The sequence below is a fragment of the Salarias fasciatus genome, chromosome 17, assembly GCF_902148845.1.
Source record: "Salarias fasciatus chromosome 17, fSalaFa1.1, whole genome shotgun sequence".
Taxonomy (NCBI): domain Eukaryota; kingdom Metazoa; phylum Chordata; class Actinopteri; order Blenniiformes; family Blenniidae; genus Salarias; species Salarias fasciatus.
Window position 1 is genome coordinate 12,945,669 of NC_043761.1, and position 6,741 is coordinate 12,952,409.

The window sequence follows — 6,741 nt, forward strand, 5'->3', positions numbered from 1 at the left end:
AGGTTTCTCTATATATACGTTTTGTGCTCCTATGAATAAGCTGCCACGAGGAGGGCGACCTTTACAAATGTTCCACATACGATCCGATAACCAGAGTGCATGTATGTCAACACCACATGATGGAGGCTGTTTCATGTTGAGGCCAGAAAGTTGTTGAGATGACAAAAGGTCCAGTCGACATGATGACCACAACTCACTGATCATGCTGCACTTCGCGTGAGCGCCACATGGTGGCAGCCTTGAATGCAATATCTCAGCTGCTTCATCCACTATAGGGTTAAAAAGATTATAAATCTGCGGCTGTGAATAATAAACACTATGCAGTAGTTCAAGTTTGATGTATATTCAGGTCTTTGTGCTGCAACATCGAAGGTGATCGAGGCCGTCTTGGGTTCAAAATGTACGAGTGTGTGGGAAATAAATAATCTGCAGGGAAGTGGGTAGTTGTGTCACAGCACAGTGAGGGGTTCTCCTGTTTGAACCCTGTTGTCTACTGTGCATGTATGGACTGAAGTCGACTTCTTGGCTTCGTCACTTCAGCTTTGACGACTGACGAAAGCCGAAACTCTCTTTCCACAAGTTGGAAGATGGAAGAAGCGGAGCTTGACAATAAATAATTACTGCTGTGGCTCTAAGCGGTGCGAGCTCATTTCACTCATGGAATACCACAAAAAGGGAAAAGAAAAATGAGAGGGTGAGCCGGCGAAGAGAGCACGAGCCAGATTACAATGTTTGCCGTGTATACGTGCCGCGGCCTAATGAGGACGCGTGATTGATGCCATTAATTTTCAACATACAACAGGAGCAGTGTATTTATTGCTGCGGGGGCCGGGGGGCGGGCTGACAGTGGCAGAGGGGGGTCTGGTGATTAGGCAGCCTGCCCTGCGACTGGGAGCTCCAGGCTCAGCTCCTCACGGTGTGTGTGTGTGTGTGTGTGTGTGTGTGCAAGCAGTCATGTGTCTTGTCAAAATGTCCTTCAGCAAGATGCGTACTCGGCCGGCTGGCTGAATTCACAGTGAGATGGCATTCTGAGGGTGTTTGTTGTCTGTAATGTGGTGTTTCTGTGTCTCGTGTCAAAGTTCAGCCGCTTCCAAGATGCTCATGGCAGAAAAACTGCTGTTTCTGGTTCCACCAGAATGATCTGCTACACACATACACACACACACACACACACACACACACACACACACGCACAGTAAATTTAAGGATGTTATTCATGATTCTTAAAGCACGTCGGTGTCCAGCTCTGACCCACTTCACAGAAATGCTGACCCCGTTGAACCACCGGCCCCCAGCCTCAGGTGAGGCCTCTCCGCCTGTTTCACAGTCTAATCTGACATTTTAATCAGACCCTGCTTGAGCCGTCGGGGTCCCTCAAACCTGTGACAACCCGCCAGAAAAGATAAGAAGAAGGTCTTCTTTTGTATCAAGTCTTAAACCCTCAGACTTCATTCAATGCCATATCAGGTTTTTCTTTTTTTTCAGTGCTATTTTAGACCTTTCTTAATTTATTTTTATTCTGAATGTGTCTCAAATGCATTGGTTTGGAATTTCCCTTTCATCTATACTTTTTAATACTGCATCCAGCTTTCAGGTTTCTCCTTTTCTCTCTTTTTTTCTGGTCAATATTTGCTCAACATTCTGATATTTCCTCGTTCTTTGAAGAAAGAAACGGGCTTGGAGCCAAAGCCAAATGTATATATATATATATGTGGAATGAGCTCAATAGCGAAGCAGAGAAAAGCAGCTCGGCACTATAATCTTCCATGAGCGCCACCCACACACTCCGCTCTTTGCTCATTACTTATCACTGTATTTCAACTGAAATCACCTGCTGCGAAGCGATGACAGAGCCCGACGTATCACACACAAATATTTGAAGATCAAACATGCTCGGTGCCTCGCAGCACTTCAGGTACTCTGCACAATGAGTGATGAATGATGTGCAGACGGGGCGAGCATAAATTCAAGGCATTTTGGCGATTTAACAAGCTGCACCGCGGAGATAGATCCAGACGACTCATAAACAGCTCGGGATCATGTCAGACAAGCAGGAGGTTATAAAAGATGCAGGAGGTTCAATTAGCTGTTTACGAGAGAGGTGAAATGCCAGACGTGGCTGGAAACTTGTGGAGCAGGGGAGAGACATGCATCCATGCAGGGATGGTGTCTGGTGGACAGGAAGTGTCACACAGATAGGGGAAGAAAGACGACGGTCAGGGAAGTTTCAGAGCGTATGAATGTGAAATAATAACAGTAATAGTTAAAAAGTGTGAATAAAGTACCAGTCATAGCAACAAAAAGAAAAAGAACAATTTAAAAAATAAGTCTGGCAGTAAGAATTTAGTTATTGTGCCTACTTAATAACCATTCATCACTATTTTACTCTAAAAAGCATTAAGGGAAAAACTGTTTCTCACAAAAAGCAAAATATTTTGGGAGAAAAATTCATCAAAATAATGTCTTTTTTTTAGAAAATACATCTCGTTTCAAAATACAGGGAAATTTTCAACCCAAACAACAAGTCCTAATTCCTCTTCAGATTCCAAATATACAGCAGATGACTGACATTTGTGCTTTATTTAACAAATCTGTATCAAAACACTATAAATCCTAACTATCACCACCGTCCCTTATCAAGCTGCACGGTTTCTGCAGCTTCATCCAAGTTTTCATCCTTTGTCCGACTTTCACACTACTTTTCTAACAATAAGGCAATAAGGCTTCCACTGCAACGCTGCAATCTCCAGTGAATACAGCAGAAATATTTATTGTATTGACGAAATATAGCATTTTATTTGCAACGTCTTCCCTTATATTGAAATATTATAACAGTTTCAGTTTCATCTGTTCGTTATTTCTCAATATAAAGTATAAATCGTGTAACCTTCATATGAAAAGTCCAGTCTCTATTTTCAAGTGCATCCATTTTACGCGAAGAAGCTGCGGCTCAGGGAATCCCTCGCTGATTATTTTCCTACAACTTGAAGCCGAGCTGAGCTTGCAGGTATTTTTCTGCCATTTTACAGAATTCCAATAAAGTTATCTGTAAATTGCTGAGAACAAAACAAAATAACCTTTTTGGAAGGGGTGTTGCTGTTATTGGTCGCAGCTTTCTGATAAGAAAAAAAGCGTTCTCTGCTTCACGAATCCGCCTGTGTTTCCAGGCTGCAAGCTGGCGACCTTCCTTTTATGTGGGGCCAGTTCCCGTGACCTCTAGGCTCCCGCCGCACCGACTCCGAGCTGTATACGTCCAGCTCTGTGACAGCGATGCGACAAATAAGCAGCTTGAGGCAAATCCTTCTTCTTTTTGAAAAGATATATTTGGAAGTAATGACAGAGAAAAGGGGCTTTTAAATAGCATCAGACTGCTGGATTCAAGAGTTTAAAGAGGCAGAAAAACAAACTGTCATGTTCTCACACACACACGCACACACACACACACACGCAAAAAGAGTTAATTGGATTTGGACTGAGGGGTGAATCTCTTCTCAACCTCGGCAGGCAGCAGATAAAAATGACTGGAAAGTAAATGATGAAGACGTGTGTTTGTTATTCACTGCTAATCCATCTGAACCCGCCAAAAGGTCGAGGGTTAAATCTTCCTCACAGGAAGCAAAACTACAAGGTGCCTAATGAAGCGGCTTCGTCTTTTTTTCCCCCCCTCTACGACTGACTCCGTATCTGTATATGCATGACTAATCCTCACACTTAAACATCAATAATTTATCAGTTTCTAAAAATAACAATAGGTAAGTTTGAAAAGAGTTTAAGGTTTAATGAGAAAGGCTGGACAGCAGAGTGGGCTTAAATCAGACCTTTTCTTTAAAAAGAGCTGAATTTAATATATGCTTTCTTTCTTTTTTCAGTCCTGCCATAACAGTCATAACCAAATGACTAAATGAAAAAGTAATTAACGCATGAATCCTTTTGGTTTCCATGTGGAGACTATAAACAGCTTTCATGTTGGAAAAATAAGTGAGGATCAATAACGAACTCCATCCATCTTCTCTATCACTATATTCAATTGCGGGTTATGGGGCGTTGGAGCCGATCCCAGACGACCGTGGCCTATTGTATTTCTGATTAAATGAGGAGTGTGACTCCAATATTCGCCCTGTTATTTTTAGATGAAGGTTTGGTCACATTCGACCCCTGAGCTTTCCAGATTCAAAGGATTCAAAGATTACTGGCGTCAGTTCATTGTGTCCAACACTATCCTTTCTAAAGCTCACTGAATTATCAATAAGGAGCAGTCGGGTGGTGATTAATATTGCAGCAAAAGTAAGTGGAAGTTTGCGCAGAATACTATTGCACATTGTTGCATGTGATAGTTGATGAAACTTCAAGACATTTATAAATATTTCAGGTGGGTCAAGAGTCCTCTGTCCACTCTAATGGAGAGGTAAGTAATATTCTGCATTGCTATATTAACTAAAATCCATCAGATTCAAGCATTAATGGAATGATGAAGATGTGAGCGGTGTGTTTCCATGCATTTGTCTTGAGAGGCGGACACCTTCGCCACGCAGAGGCTTATTTCCACTTCTGCGTTTTCCGTGTTTGCATCTCTTTCAAAGTTGTTTCAAGACAGTTTCATCACCTTCAGCAGTGATCCTGCCCACCCGGGTCTGGCTTTAGTCTGTCTGTCTTTGTTGCCAGTATGGATTCACCACACAGTCATAAATTATGCAGGAAATCGGGTTAATGTGGGAAGAAGCTGCAGGATTTTTCTCCGCTACGACACGCTATTAATACAGATTTTAAAGCACGGTTGTAGTGATATTAGTAAAAACCCGACGTGGGTGGAAGCAGATTCTGACCAACGTGTTATCGACTTGCTAAATATATGCAGCTGATGTGCACGCACACCTTTTTCTCATTTTCTCTTTATAGCTCTAATGGCTGAAGTCAATCTACAATGGGAACCCATGACCTCACTCCCTTTCCATTATTGATCTCTGAGCCAATAAGGAGGAGAATAAAGGCTCAAGGAGATGCATCCATTAAAGGTTCCCTCTCGCTTTAATCGGATGGAATTATTTAACCGGTTACAAATAAAAATGTGGGGTTTTTTTTGTATGAAATGCAAGTTTAAAGTCTGGTTTAAAGTGTATTTGCATGGATTTATTCCATTTCTATTTCAGTGCAAACTAAACCCAAAGGTGCTGACATTTTTCAACTGAGTCGAAAACCTTCTGCACAACACAAACACACAAAAGAAGCCGTCTGGCTGATCCTGCATCGCCCGGGGTCGCCTTGGAGCCAGTGTGTAAACAGCCGTTCTCCAATAATTAATTCTGACGATGAAATAGAAGATGTTGGAAAACTTTCTTTTCTAGACACTTCTTTGACTGTGACACCAGAAATTAAGCAAACAGCTGCAATCAAAGGTCAACAATTCATCTTAAATGTGTGCTTATGGACTGTGAGTGGAAACGGGAGGAAAAGTCATGCATGCAAACTCTGCACAGAAAAGACCCGAAGACACAAAGCGAGGATTTTCTCACTGTCGGGTCAGGGTGCCAGGCACTACAGCACCTCGCATATCTCACTTTTATCAAAGATTAAAACTTCCTCTATTACTCATCTGCTTCCCTTTTATCTTTATCTCCTTCTTAGCGTCGCGGTACTGAGGAGAATCAATAAAGAATAATGGATTCTACCTGGTTTCACCTCAGCAGCGCGCTTTACTGAGAGGATGTATAGTATTTTTTGGCTTCGCTCTGCACCAGAGAAACATGGATTCAGGCTAAAGCTGATGTTGTAGGCGACTGATCCAAACAAAACACTGGATTCCTGCATGTACTGGACCCTTTTTACCCTCCGATAGTCACCTTTCCTCATTATACTATGTGATTATCTGCAAGGAAAACAATGGTTTTCAAGGTCTTGAACTCAAAATAATGTAATGCGTAGTGATTAAACATGTTTGCATGGTAGTTTTAGTCATTTGGTGTCTTCGTTTCCGCTACAAGGCGGTTGCCAGATGGATATTCCAGCCAATAAGCTCCATAAGGTTGAGGTTTTTGAGTGACACATTTCAAAAAAAAAAAAATCTAATACAGAAGATGATTCTTCCCCTCAGGATCAACTGTAATAAGTTTGCTGTGATCCTTTTGCACCATCAGCGTTTTCCTTGACTCAGTCAGCTTTACAGCTCGAAGACTTGATACAGGATCCCAGTCACTGTTATCTGCAAGATTCTGGGCTCCCAGAACTACTTTTAAAATCTAGCATGGAGGCTGTTGTTGCTAATTGGTGAACAAAAGGTGGATGACCTCCGCCGAACAACAGCTTGCACATACATGCTTGAAATTCAAATAACTTTTAATCACATTTTACAGAAGCGGCCTTAAATGTTGCAGGGAGTGGCCGCACGCTGTGCGAATACTAAACAATGCGCGTAGCGACTTCACTGAATCATTCAAAGTGCCGTTCCTAACAGATGTTCATTGTGTCGGTGACTTGCTGACATGCTCAACTCCGATGGCGCCACAGTGAAGTGTCACTAATGAAGTGTATCGTTGAAAGTAATTAATCTCTACCTGACGTTAATTGCTTCATCCTGTCATTTGCGCTCGTGACATCTTTTCATATCTTTAATGCTCGAAAGTCCTTGAAAGGATTTAAGGTTAACGCTAATATACGGATGTAGAGTGTGCAAAAACAAAGCGACTTGACAAATATGTTCTTCAGAGGGCGCCAAAAAAGTTCCATAATGAGCAAAAATCCTTGTGT